Raw genomic sequence first — 12,796 nt, 5'->3', positions numbered from 1 at the left:
GCCTAAGTGTGTGTGTGTGTGTGTGTGTGTGTGTATGAACAAATAGATCTACTTCATAATCAGTAAAAGTCTCGTATTTTTTAAATTCTCTGCGTCTTTGCGTATTTTAAAGAGCTGTTTGTGCCTCAGTGTTCAATTGAAAGTGGTTTTTGAGTGTGGCAGTTTTCCAGGACTGAGTGTGTGTAAAGTGACCATAATTTGAGCCTGAGAGGACACTTGTATAACAAATACCTGTCCCCGCTTGTTTTCACTGAGCAACTGACATGATCTTTATGCTTTAGCTGACCTTGCTGGAAGTATAGACTCTTGGTTTCCCCCACTCATCCCTCCCAGGAACAGCCTTTCCATTACCACATGCCTTCTTCCTAGAATAGAGAGAGTGACTAGCCCCAAATCCTCCAGTTTGTTTCTGTGCCGAAGTCTGATGCCTTATTCACCAAATCAAACTGGATATTTGCATTATTAACCAAAAAAATGCAATGAAAGTGATATAACAGCATAATAATTAAATCACTTAAAATATGTAAGTAAGATATAACTTGCCTATCAGTAATGTCAGTCATGAGTGTGTCATGTTTATTTATTGGCTTTTCATAGCTGTTAAAGTCAGCAAAGCAATACAAGTAAATATCAGACTAAGAGCCACATCTTTTTGGAAGTGTGAGTCTAAGGGAAGTCCAATGACCTTCCATGAGGTCTGGAACAGCTGAACAATTCTTTTATCGTTTTTAACTTTTGATCAATTATAAGTTTTGTTTCTGCTGCTAATTGTCTTCTTGTAACATGCATCTTATTGTAAGATTTTTGGAGGGGGGTGTTGCAGACTATTTGTAACTGTTATAAATTTATAACTTTATAAACATAACTAATACTTTCACAAGAAATTTATATTTATAACTATGCTTTTAATATAATTTTCTTACTGATAAGGTTTTTTTTCCCTTAAACCTGGAAGCTAAAGCATGTGTTGAAAGAAATGTCCTTCTGGGTTCAGCTCCAAGTGGGGAAAAAGACACTGGAGACATGTAGGCTGCTTGGAAAGATGGTTTTAATGGTGGACAGGACCACATGGCTTGAGTCCTGAACAGAAAGTGATCACATGCATCAATGTTGGTGGAGAAGAAAAGAAGGGAGGTGGAGATGCTGAGATCCTGGTTTTATGCCCCCTCTGGCCTTTGATCTTGAGCTTGCATTCTGATTGGTTGTCAGACTCCCATGGGGCCATGCAGGGGCAAGTCTCTAGGCTGCGTTTTGAATCCAGGTTTGGTTGAGTTCTCAGATGCCATGTGGGGAGTTGGGTAAAGGGCCAATATTATCATGCCTTAATCCCATCCCCCTGGAGCTGAAGGGGAGACCTCTTTATTATGTAAAGGGACTGGCTTGGGCATCTTAATGGCCCTTTAACAAAGTGGGTGGGGGCAGGAAGCTGCAGGGAGCTATTTTCTCTTTAAAACATGTTTCTTCCTTTTCACATCCAGGGAAATGTAATATTCTGCCTTTTCAATATTTCCTAGGATATTTTTTTCTGGGAGAGGGCTGGGTGATAACTTTCTACAGATGCAATTTAAAATTTTCTTATTGTATTAATAGGAAATCCTTGGATTAGTTAAGAAAATATTTTAATAAGAAGGAGTTAAGACATGGAACAATTTATTTTTATACTGGTCCATGGTGCAAATATGGTTTGCTGAGGAAATAATGGCTAGTTCACCATGGCTAATTCACCAGTCCCTTCGGGAGAGGGGGCGGTATATAAACGCTAATAATAATAATAATAATAATAATAATAATAATAATAATAATAATAATAATAACCACTTGGCCTAGATATGTCAAGACAAGGCAAACCATAAAACATGTCAAAGCAGTTCTCCAAACAAAGCTATTCCTGATCCACTTGCATGGTCCACTGTAGAAATTCAGGGAGGGTTCTTGCATACCTGCCATCTTTTTGAGGGGGTGGGCAGCTGGAAGTTCTAACTATTCACTTCTGGAAAGCCCTTAAAATATGGTTTTGATGGCGACCTTGGTGATCCTACAGAAATAGGAAAATGGAAATGGCTATATTATATGTAGAATTTTGAATGAAGTTTCCAAAGGCTTTGATTATATTTATAATATTTTAGTTTTTTTAATGGCTTATAATGGCTTTGACTGAATTTCGTGTGTTGCCCAGTCATATGCATGAGACAGGCAGCCAGAGGTAGGATTCAGCCGGTTTGTAGTTCAGCGAACTGGCTGAATCACCATGTGGCTCGCCCCTCCCAAGCACTCCTTGTCTTGTCTGGCCTTCTCTGAGGCCATTTTGGAGGGGCTGGAGCTGCTAAAATGGCAGCCAAACTAAGTGCCTGAAGGACCCCATCCTTCACTTGGAGTCCAGGCGCCTCAGCAGGCAGTGAGTGAAGCCTCAGCTAGGGTCCTTAGCTGACAACGGGCTTCCCAGAGAGCCAATCTAGCACTCAGAACCAGTTCAGCTCTAAGGAGGCTGGAGGTGTCGTTGGGGCTCCTACGAAGAGATTAGTCCCGGTTCCCATGCTGTGCCATGATCCACAAGCTGCTGCTGGCGCTGCGCAGTTTCCTGGGTAGCCTCTTCGTGGGTGGCAGCCTGCAGGTGGGCAGGACAAGGGGGCGTCGCACCCTTCCTCCTCCCCCGCAGGTGTTCCCAGAGCTGCCGTCGTTTCTGCACCCTCCCTCCTGGCCCACACATGCCAGGAAACAAAAGTTTATGGGATTAAAAAGAAAGTTCAATCAATTCTAACTTTTCGTTTAAAAAAAGGTCTTGCAAAGTTGGAATTGACTTGAGTAAACTTTTTTTTTAGTCTCCCAAACCTTAGTTTCCTTGCATACGATGGCGACAAACATGACTGAGAAATGCGATGGAGCTGGAAATTAGGTAGGCAAAGGCATCTGGGTGGTGGTGGGTGGGGCAAGCTCCGCAGCGCGGTGCTGCAATGGCAAAATGGGCAACGGGGCGGCCTTCTCTTCTCCCTGCTTTTTCTCCTTCCCTCGTGCTGGTCGCTCCATTGCCCGTTTCTACATTGCAGTGCAACGTCCAGGATCCACTTTTATAGTTTGGGGGGGGGGATAATTTGCCTGGCCAAACTAACCCCACAATCTCCCTACATTGGGCTCAGCTTCGATCGGATCATTTAGTCAGTCTGTGGCTCTGTCAGCGGCAAACAAAACACGTGCCTTCTGCCGCCAAGTGCGCCCAGCTGTGCATGGTCTTTCCTCTGCCTTTTTTCCCTGATGGATCAGGGGTCAAAAAAACAACAAAGCTGCCTGCTATAGCCAAGGCCACCCCCGCTAAACAAGCAGACGACATGCCGGCAGCGGTGGCGCACTGTAGCGGGGAGAAGCGAAGAGTAACGAGGCGCAATGAAGGGTCCTGATCCTCCTCCTCTCCTCAACTATGAGCCGGGCAGCCCTGGAGATGGGAGGGAAAAAGCAGCTACCAGAATAAGTAGGGGATGGGAAATTTGGAGGAGTTGAAATTGCTATTAATCTTGCATTATCCTTAGCTTCTGCAGCTTCATCTACTATTATTTCTATTTTAGAATGAAAAGGCTTAAAGGTGCAAAAATAATAGTTTTGTACTAAAGGGGCATTTCTCAGGATGCTGAGTTGTCTATTTAATGCAATCACGTGGGATTATCACAGAACACAAACATATAAATTGGTAACTTCCCATATTGTACTTTTCAGCCCTAAACAATCATGGTATTTGCAGAGTCCTTGGGCGAAAGGTATTGGGGGTGGGGTGAAAACAAGCATACTTTTATTGGAACCACTCATCAGACAAAGAAGCAGAACAAAAAAACCTATCTGGTGTCCATACAATGGATTCAAGGCATCTCTAATCTTGTCTTTTCCTGCAAGATACAGGCCACGTACCAACAGCTTTGCCTTCCCCCCTTTCTTGTTTTGAATTTCCTGCCAAAGGAAATTGGAATTTTTGGCTTGGAACCAAAGCTCACTGTCCCTTCTTCTGTCCCTGGCAGGACATTTTATGGTGATAGTTTTCTTCCATACAAATAATAGATGGATATTTAGTTATGAGGAAGGAAATGTCTCTTTCAATAATAGAAATTAAAACTATTTTAACAAGAAGTAAAAATATACAGAGAAAATGGGATAAGAAAATGGAGACAAAAACCAAGAAATGACACTACAAAAGTTTCTCTTTTTTATTGTTGCTAAATGTAATGTTTCAAAAGCAAGAAAAAACCCTGAAGGGGCATAAGAGTGCATTTATTACGTTTTTCTTAAAACAATTAGCTGAACCCTGCCTTATCATTATTTTAGGTAGAACTTTATCAAATTCAAAACACAAAATGCAAAATTTGCAATAATCTTTATATTTTGGTCAACTGTAAATTCAAAAAACAGAGATGAATTTATGGTATGGAATCATTTCTCAAATGAAGACGCTCAGTGAAAAAGAATCTTTATAATTGGCATTATATCTTTGGAAAATACAACTAATGTAAAAATGCTAAATTTATATAATGTACTCTGTATGTATGTTTGCAATTGATAGCACATATTTCTTAATCAAGCTAATAATAAATATTTCATAACTGGAAATAGTTCTTGAAATCCACTGCATTTATTAATAAACCCTTAATTTTGTTACTATGCTCATTGGACAATAGGGAGTTATAAAAATTGATTGTATATCCAAGGTGTTTCCATATCTACAAAACGTATGAAAAGAAAAATCTGTTTTTTATTAAGTAACTATGAAGTAACTATAAACGGGCAGGTGCAAAAGTTATCCTCGGGAAGATAAAGACTTTCACAGGTTTTAGATCTATGACGTAAAAGGTACATGATTCAGAAAATATGCTTGTGGAATGGCTGGGAATGTACTTTATGTAAATACAGATAGTCCTTGACTTACAACCATTTGCTTAGCAACTGTTAAGTGTATAGCAAGCCGGCCTGGCCTGTTAATGTTAATGTTAATTTATTTTAAATGTACTGTTTCTTTTTTTAAAAAAAAAATCGGTTTGGTCTTTTTGGAATTGGGTTTAATCTTCTTTTTAACTTTTGTGATGTGTGTTTTTAATGTTGTACGCCGCCCTGAGTCCTTTGGAGAAGGGCGGCATATAAATCCAAATAAACCTAAACCTAAAGTAGTGCTGAAAAAAGTAGTTTAAGATTGGTCTTCTCACTAATGATCATTGCAGAATCCTTGTGGTTGTGTGCTCAAAATTCAGGCACTTTGCAACCAGCATGTATTTATGATGGTTGCAGTGTCCTGGGATCAAATGATTGCCATTTACGACCTCTTCTACTGGATTCCAACAAGCAAAGTTAGTGTAGGAAACTGGATTCACTTAACAACCATGGGTTTGCTTAAAAGCTGCGAAAAAATAGGTCATAAAATTGGGTACAACTCATTTAATGCCCCACTTAGCAACATATGTTTTGATTCTAATTGTGGTCATAAGTTGAGGACTACTTGCATAGTTTTAATAGATTGTAGTAACAGGATATGGTTGGTACAACTAGCTTTGATACCTGACTTATGGAGGTGAATTAGGTTAGTTTAAATCAGATTTAAACCCAAGTGACATGGAGTCAGTTTCTCAAGCAAGTCCATTTTGTATAAAAATTTTGGAGGTGAAGTGAGCGGCCATGCGAGACAAGGCACCCTTGATGTGAGTGATGTTGAGTTGGCCACGCCCACCCAGTCACATGACCACTCAACCACACCTACTCAGCCATTCATTAGGGCAGAGAACAGATTGTTAAATTATTTGAATCCCACCACTGCAGTCAGCTTTATAAATATGTTAAATAATTAAATTAAACATCCCTGCAAGTACTCTTTCTCTCTCTCCCCTGGCTTGTCTGAGATCCGCATAGGGCTTATTGTGCTAGGAATGGTTCCTTTTTTCTCTCTTTATAATTTTGCACTTTTAGACAAGGTCTTGCGGACTCTGTTTATCAAGGTAGTCAGAGTGATATCTATATCCTATTAAAGTTCTTCTGTTTGTCTCTAGGGCAATCATTTTTGATTTTTGAAGCAAGGTACCTGAAATGGGCTTATAGTCCAAAATTCGGAACCCATGGCTTCTGTGGAATTGAAATTAGGCAAATTTCATGACATAGAATTATAGTAAGACAAAATGTCACAAAATATTTCCTGGGGTCAGCTGATGTTTGACCATGCAATATAGTTCAACATGCCTATTTTCAAGGCAGATACATCTCTGAATATCTTCCTGAATTGTTAATAACTTTTCTAGTGAAGACAGTACATTAGAAGCTTTGTTATTGTTGAAGGCATTGAGGAATGTGGTAAGGTGATACATGTGAAACAAGAACCAAACAGGTCGTGGGTTCTCTGGTATTAACTAAAATGCTGAATACCTCAAGGGAATTCTAGGTTCAAGTCCACTTTCACTCGCAATACCATAAGCAACTTTGCTTTAGTGACTATCAGTCAAATAATATGGTGTTTCTATTGTAAAGAAATATTGGAGGAAATATGGAAGTCTTGAAGAAAAAAATATAAATCTAACAAATAAATAAAATAAAGCCCTTATTTATTTATGTTTTCCTATCTTGGATTATAATTTAAAACTATGTTAATACAATATTGGGAGACTTTAGATAGATACTTTATTAGACAGGGAAAAACAAAATGGGAGGGAGGCTATTAATGGAGATTTAACGACACTTTATCACTTAAACACGTAAGGGGTAACATGCACTTAGAGATATATGCTTTTTCCTGTGACCTTTTAGGAATTGAAAGCCAACATGGAGGTGGAAGAATTATTTAACATGGCTAAAACACTTGCCCCTGAAACAGGAGTTTTTCTCCCTGAAAAATTACCAGTGGACAACATTTCAAACAGGACATTCATGGGTAACAACCATAAATGACTATAAATATTGAACTGTAAACATCACAAGACTTTTGCTTAAGGACTCAAAACATAGTGTTATAAAGCTTTATTTTATAACTACTGTTTGTTACGGTGAATAATGTCTGTTCTTCAGAAGAAATACAGAATGTGGCAAGTTTCTTGGACCATTTTCTTAACTGAAGGTGCAAGTTTAAATAATTTGTAACACTAGATAGAATGATGTTCTTTTGTTACTATTGTTTTGTTTAACAAATAATGCATATTCCTAAATAGTTTAAATAACATTTTTGCAGGATTACAAAGTGAAAAGATCTGCTCATGGGTAGAAAACAATATCCAGTGTGAAAATAATGAAAGACAGAACAACAGGAGAGAAAGGCAAGGGTTGGACATATTGAAAGGAGAATTTGAGAAATTAAAGACAGAGCCATCATTTCTTCTTACACATCATGATCAGCCAAAAGAAAACAATTTGGAAGATGCTGCAGTTGAAAAACAGGAAAGCGAAGAAGAGGCAAAAGAAACTGTCACAAATTAACAACAAGGCATGGAACAATATCTAGCTTTAAAAAACAGTATGTATGTTCAGAGGCCATTCAAAATTTACATCAGGAATATTCTTCAACAGGTCCCTTAGTCAACCCAAAGATACCATGCAGTAGAAGACCAAGGAATTGGCAACAGGGTGAAATAGGCAACTATATAGAAGATTCTGTCACCATTTATGACCCCTCAATTGCCAAATTCCCCAAGGAAAGACAAAAAGTTAACCCTTCATCGCCCAATGAAGAAAACAGTCCCAAGATACTGAAAGAAAAGAAAAGGCTTCTTTTGGAAAAACTGTTCGGTCAAAATCACATCTTAAAACAAAATGATGGCTTGTATTGTGTGATTCTAGTCAAAAGAGAAGAACAGGAGAAAAAGGCAAAGGGCTAGACTTATTGAAAGAAGAGTTTGATCAATTAAAGACAGAACAATCATGTCTTCCTACACATCATGTTCACCCAAAAGAAAACAATTTGGAAGATGTTGCAGTTGAAAAACAGTAAAATGAAGAAGACAAGAGGCCAAAGAGGCTGTTTGAGCCAAATTAACAACAGTAATACAAAGACATAGAACACCACCTACATGTAAAAAAACAGTATGTACAGTATTTTCAGAGGCTATTGAAATTTTGCATCAGGTCTCTTAATCAACCCAATTACCATGAGTAGAAGACCAAAGAAATGGCAACAGGGTGAAATAACAGCCTCATTTGCCAAATTTCCCAAGGATAGTCAAAAAGACACCCCTTCAACTGCCAGTGAAGAAAATGGTCCCAACATACCTCCAGAAAAGAAAGGCTGTTTGGTCCAAACCACATCTTAAATAACAGTGGTCCAAATGCTAATTTAAGCATGGAGGGTAAGCGGGGGGGGGGGGGGGGAGTGTTGTAGAGTAAAAATCCCTATGATGAGGTTTGATACAGAAATGATGGTTTGCAGTGTGATGATTCCAGTCAAGCCCATAAATATGTTTTTCAGAAAATTGCTTCTTGGGCAATCTTAATTGTTTTGCTTTTTCACCCCATACCAAATATTTTTAACTATTGAAAAAATGTTCTAAAGCATGAGTATAGATATTAGAACTAGTAGATATTACATACTAAATATTAGATAGTATTAGAATGATGGTAGTGGATAGTATTAGAACTAACAGATATTAGATATTAGTTTGTATACTTATTAGCCTCACAAAAACACTCTATTTGTGTACTTTTTGCACATTCTTTAAATATAAATATTAAAGGATTTTTTAAAAAGATGTTTTATGACTTGTGCCTATCAATTTCTCCCTCAACGTAAGATTTCCCTGAATCCTTAATTTATTTTTATTATCATTTGGCATATGTCCCATCTAACAATTTGAACTGTAGAGATTAAATGACTCTATTTCACAAAAGGAGATTGTAAAGGATTATAAAAAGAAATTAATGTTTTGATAATAATCTGGGTAAAGGGACAAATTCCATGACTGTCTGAGATGCTATTAAAGCAGTTATGATTGGTTATTTTCCAGTAGAGTAGAGGGAGGGGTCACACGAGGGTTTAACACAGCCTGATTGGTCCATTAGACTGAGAGAAAACTTAACCTTCTGTCTCTCCTGTTGGTTCCCAGTTTCCTCTCAGTCTGGTCCAAGCACTGTGTTTGGTTCCTAGATAGAGATATTAATTGATAAGACAAAAAGTTTTAGATAGTATAGTGATTTGTGCAATTGGATAATCTAAATTCTAAATTTGTGGCTGTGCCCAGCAGGACAGCTTGTTACTGTCCTCAGCAGGCAGGGAGAGCCCCATGGGGCAGCCTCCCCTCCCTGTCAGCGGGCCGGGTGCTCTGGACTGATTTTTGGGCGTGCCGGGCGACCCCTGCAGCTTCAGAAGCCTCTCTCAGCCGTCCACAATGCGCCTTGGTCAGTGGAGCCGAAGATTGTGGGTGAGTGAAGCCCGGCGTGCGAAAAGCGCGTGAAGACTGGCTAACCGCTCTGCTGCCTAATTCGGCTGTCCCTGCCGCGCCGGCAACCTCACTCGGCGGCACTCCTCTAATTATCAATCTAGCGGCCGGGGAAACTCAGGGGCGAGCTGCTTCAGCAATGAAAGCGGCCGCCTGAAGAAACAAACGGGCGAGAGGCTCCGGTGGCCATTTTGAAAGCCGCCACATGCGCCGGGCCTACAGGCCCTAGGAGCGCCTTACAGAAACCAGTGAGCCGGCGACTTTGGAGCCCGAGGCCTCACCAGCCTCACTGCGGGCCTAGTCAGAGCCATTTGTCAGCCCAGACAGCTGGCAGTCACAACTCTGAACTTACTATCCCGGCAATCTCTGGAAGGCCGATCTGCGGACACGTGAGTGGGGCGATGGCGGCGCGTGCTGAGGCGGCGCAGGCCGCATCTGTTCTGGCCCAGGAGGACAGGGAGGACCCTTCAGACCAGCCCAAGACCAGATCCTCCTCCACAAAGTCAGTTGGGGCTCACAGGCCTTCCAGAGCCACAGAGAAGGACGAAATGAGGCAATCCAGGGCCTTGGAAAAGACCTTTGCCAGGGCGGAGAGGCAGGCTCAGTCATCCAGGCCCAGATCCAGGTCTCCCTTGGGTACCAATCCAAGCCCTTCCCCCCCGTCTCGCAGGAGTTTTAGGCCTTCCTCCTCTTCGGTCTCCCCTTCCAGGTCTAGGCAGGCTGAGTCGCCTTCCATTCCGAACTCTCCAGTGGCAGTGGAGGCAGAGATGGCAGACCCCCTGGAAGGTTCTTCCAGTCATTTCCACCATGCCAGGGAGCCTGGTAGGGGCTTGGCCCCTCAGGGCCCTGAATATTACCAGGATGATGAGGCTGACTTAGATCACCTCCCTGAAAGCTTAAAACGACTAATCTCAGCAGCCATCTCCCGTGGCATCGCCCAGAGAGACAGGGCCCCTCAGCATAGCAGGTGTCAGGCCTATTGGGTCCACACAAGAACTGAGCTCAGAGGTTCATCCCAGCATGAACGGCGCAGCAGAGGGAGCCAATGCGGTGGTGGAACAAGACATCAGGTGTTTTGTGGATTATCAGCACGACAACTGGTCGGACTTGCTACCTTTCGCCGAAGTGGCGTACAACAATGCGGTCCACAGCAGCAGAGGATTAGCGGGTTTCCAGATTACCAGTGGCATGGAAGTTGTTGCCATGCCTGAGTTGCCTAGAGAACCTCCTTCTTTCATGTCTTTGAGTGAATGGATGGACATGCTAAAGAAAGGATGGGAGAATACGAAGAAGGCTCTAGCAGTTGCGGCAGAAGCCTACCAGAAGCAAGATGATCAACATCGCTCGCTCCAAAACCCCTACCGTGTGGGGGACAATGTTTTTGTATCTACCAAATACATAAGATTAGAAATGCTTAGTAAGGAATTGGGTCCAAAATTTCTAGGTCCATTCCCGATAGTGAAGATAGTTAACCCAGTTACAGTTCAACTCAGTCTACCCAGAAGTCTAGGGGAAATTGACCCAGAATTTCATTGTAGCTTGTTGAAACCAGTAATTGGGTCTAACAGAAGAGCATCCACCCAAGCTCAATCTCCTCCTTTAGTGATGGAAGGGGAAACACAATCTGAGGTGGAAAAAATTGTAGATTTCAGGCTGAATAGGGGTTGCTTACAGTACTTAGTGCATTGGAAGGGTTACCCTTGGTCTGAAGCTAATTGGGTAAACAGTGGGAACCTAAAAGTGGAGAAGTTAGTAAAGCAATTCAATGGGAAGTTTCCCGAGAAGTCAAGGGGTTCCCCTGGGTGGAGAAGAGGTGGTTAATTTTGTTATGTTAACTTTTATGTTATTCTCTTTGCAGGAAACGTTTTTCTTTTGAGGAGAGGCCGCCTGTCAGGCCTGTAATTATATTCTTTTTTGGATCTTTGGCCTGCCACACTTTTTAATAATTCTCTATGTTGTTTCATTAGTGTAGTAGTTGGGAGGGGGAATAGAAAGGAGTAGGATTGTAGAATGGATTGTTGACATTCTTTTGTAGAAGCCAAGGTCATCTTTTGTCTCAGCACCTCGACACCTGGCCGGAAGAAGATGGGTGTACATGCCAGCGTGGAAGATGATGATTTGAACATGTGATGGATTTGTGGGTGTGGGGAGAGATCATGAACTTTCAACTGGGGGAACTTACAGGATGTAAATTAGAGTTGAAATTTCCATAGCCGTACTAACATGCCTGCGGAATAAATTGCACCTTAAAGGATGTTTTGCCTTGGACAACGATTTATTTCTGCATGGTATTTAGAACCCTAACAGCAGGGCCCAACCTTACAATAGGTCTCGATCCAGGGCCTCTTCCCCATCCTTGATTAACGAAGTTTCCTCCAGAGGGGAGGACAACCGTAATGACATGAGGTTTTCAGAGGATGAGAACGCAGTTCCACCAGACTCCCCCTCTTCTTCCAGCTTACTCCCTCCAGCTATGTTCAAGCTCTTACTCCATAAGGCTAGGAAAACCACAAAGATTGGGACAGGGGACCCTACAGTCCCTCCTCCCAGAGATCCTGACATGGCTATGTTCTCCAACATGGCCATAAATAAGGAGATCCCAGCTCCTCCCCTATTCATGGAGGTGGTCACTAACCAGTAGGCCTGGCCTTCTAACTTCTCTTCTCCTGGCAGCAACAATCGTCGCGCCTACAATTTGGAAAAGTCCTTTACTCAGGCTATCTAGCTTCCCACTATCGATACTCCGATAGCGGCCTGGTCTCCTCCTCCCCAGTAGTCTCGGGGGACGCGGCAGACAAGATGAAGCCAGAGGACAAGCAGGGCAGAATTGACCCTGCGGAAGAACTTTAACGCTTCTGCATGGGCGGTCAGAGCGGCAGCCGCAGCTTTGTATTTTAACCATAACACGGTGATGTGGCTCCGCCAGCTCCAGGATCGGATCCCGATCCAGGACGACCACCTCCACCAGGACATTACAAAAATTATGGCCGCCTCCCAGTATTCCGCTGACGCAACGCTAGATGCAGTGAGATTTGCTTTCAGCGCCTTAGCCACATCTGTCACCTCTCGCTGCCTCTTATGGCTCCGCAGTTGGCAGATGGATAACAAGGCGAAGTGGAACTTGGCTGTGGCCCCCTTTGCGGGCCCCAACCTCTTCGGGGCAGCCCTGGACCCTATATTGTTGGAAAATAAGGACAAAATGAAGGTCATGCCTTCCCCTTCCAAAAAGAACGAGTCCCATAACCACCCGTATTGCACGCCCTCCTTTAGGGCCCCCGATCACGACCAACAACAATGGTTTCAGTCGTTCAGACAAGACAGGCAGTTCCCTCGGCCTGCTTATTAGGACCGTTCCCGCTTCCAGTCCCAATCTAAACAGCCCTTTCGCAGAGGGTGCGGCCGCCCCTTCCACAGAAGGAAGT

General features: G+C 42.3%; 1 long non-coding RNA gene across 1 annotated transcript; it reads left to right on the top strand.

Annotated features, from left to right (window-relative positions):
• Positions 1 to 2,639: 2,639 nt before the first annotated feature.
• On the top strand, positions 2,640 to 12,369 carry LOC309392290. Its single transcript, XR_014175413.1, has 4 exons — positions 2,640 to 2,893; positions 6,760 to 6,883; positions 7,178 to 10,341; positions 11,685 to 12,369. It is a non-coding gene; the product is annotated as an uncharacterized lncRNA (long non-coding RNA).
• The last annotated feature ends 427 nt before the right edge of the window (positions 12,370 to 12,796 follow it).

Source organism: Natrix helvetica, assembly GCF_964273705.1.
Source record: "Natrix helvetica genome assembly, chromosome: 4".
Classification (NCBI taxonomy): domain Eukaryota; kingdom Metazoa; phylum Chordata; class Lepidosauria; order Squamata; family Natricidae; genus Natrix; species Natrix helvetica.
The sequence above is the reverse complement of the archived record's forward strand: the minus strand, read 5'-3'. Positions and strand labels throughout refer to the sequence as shown.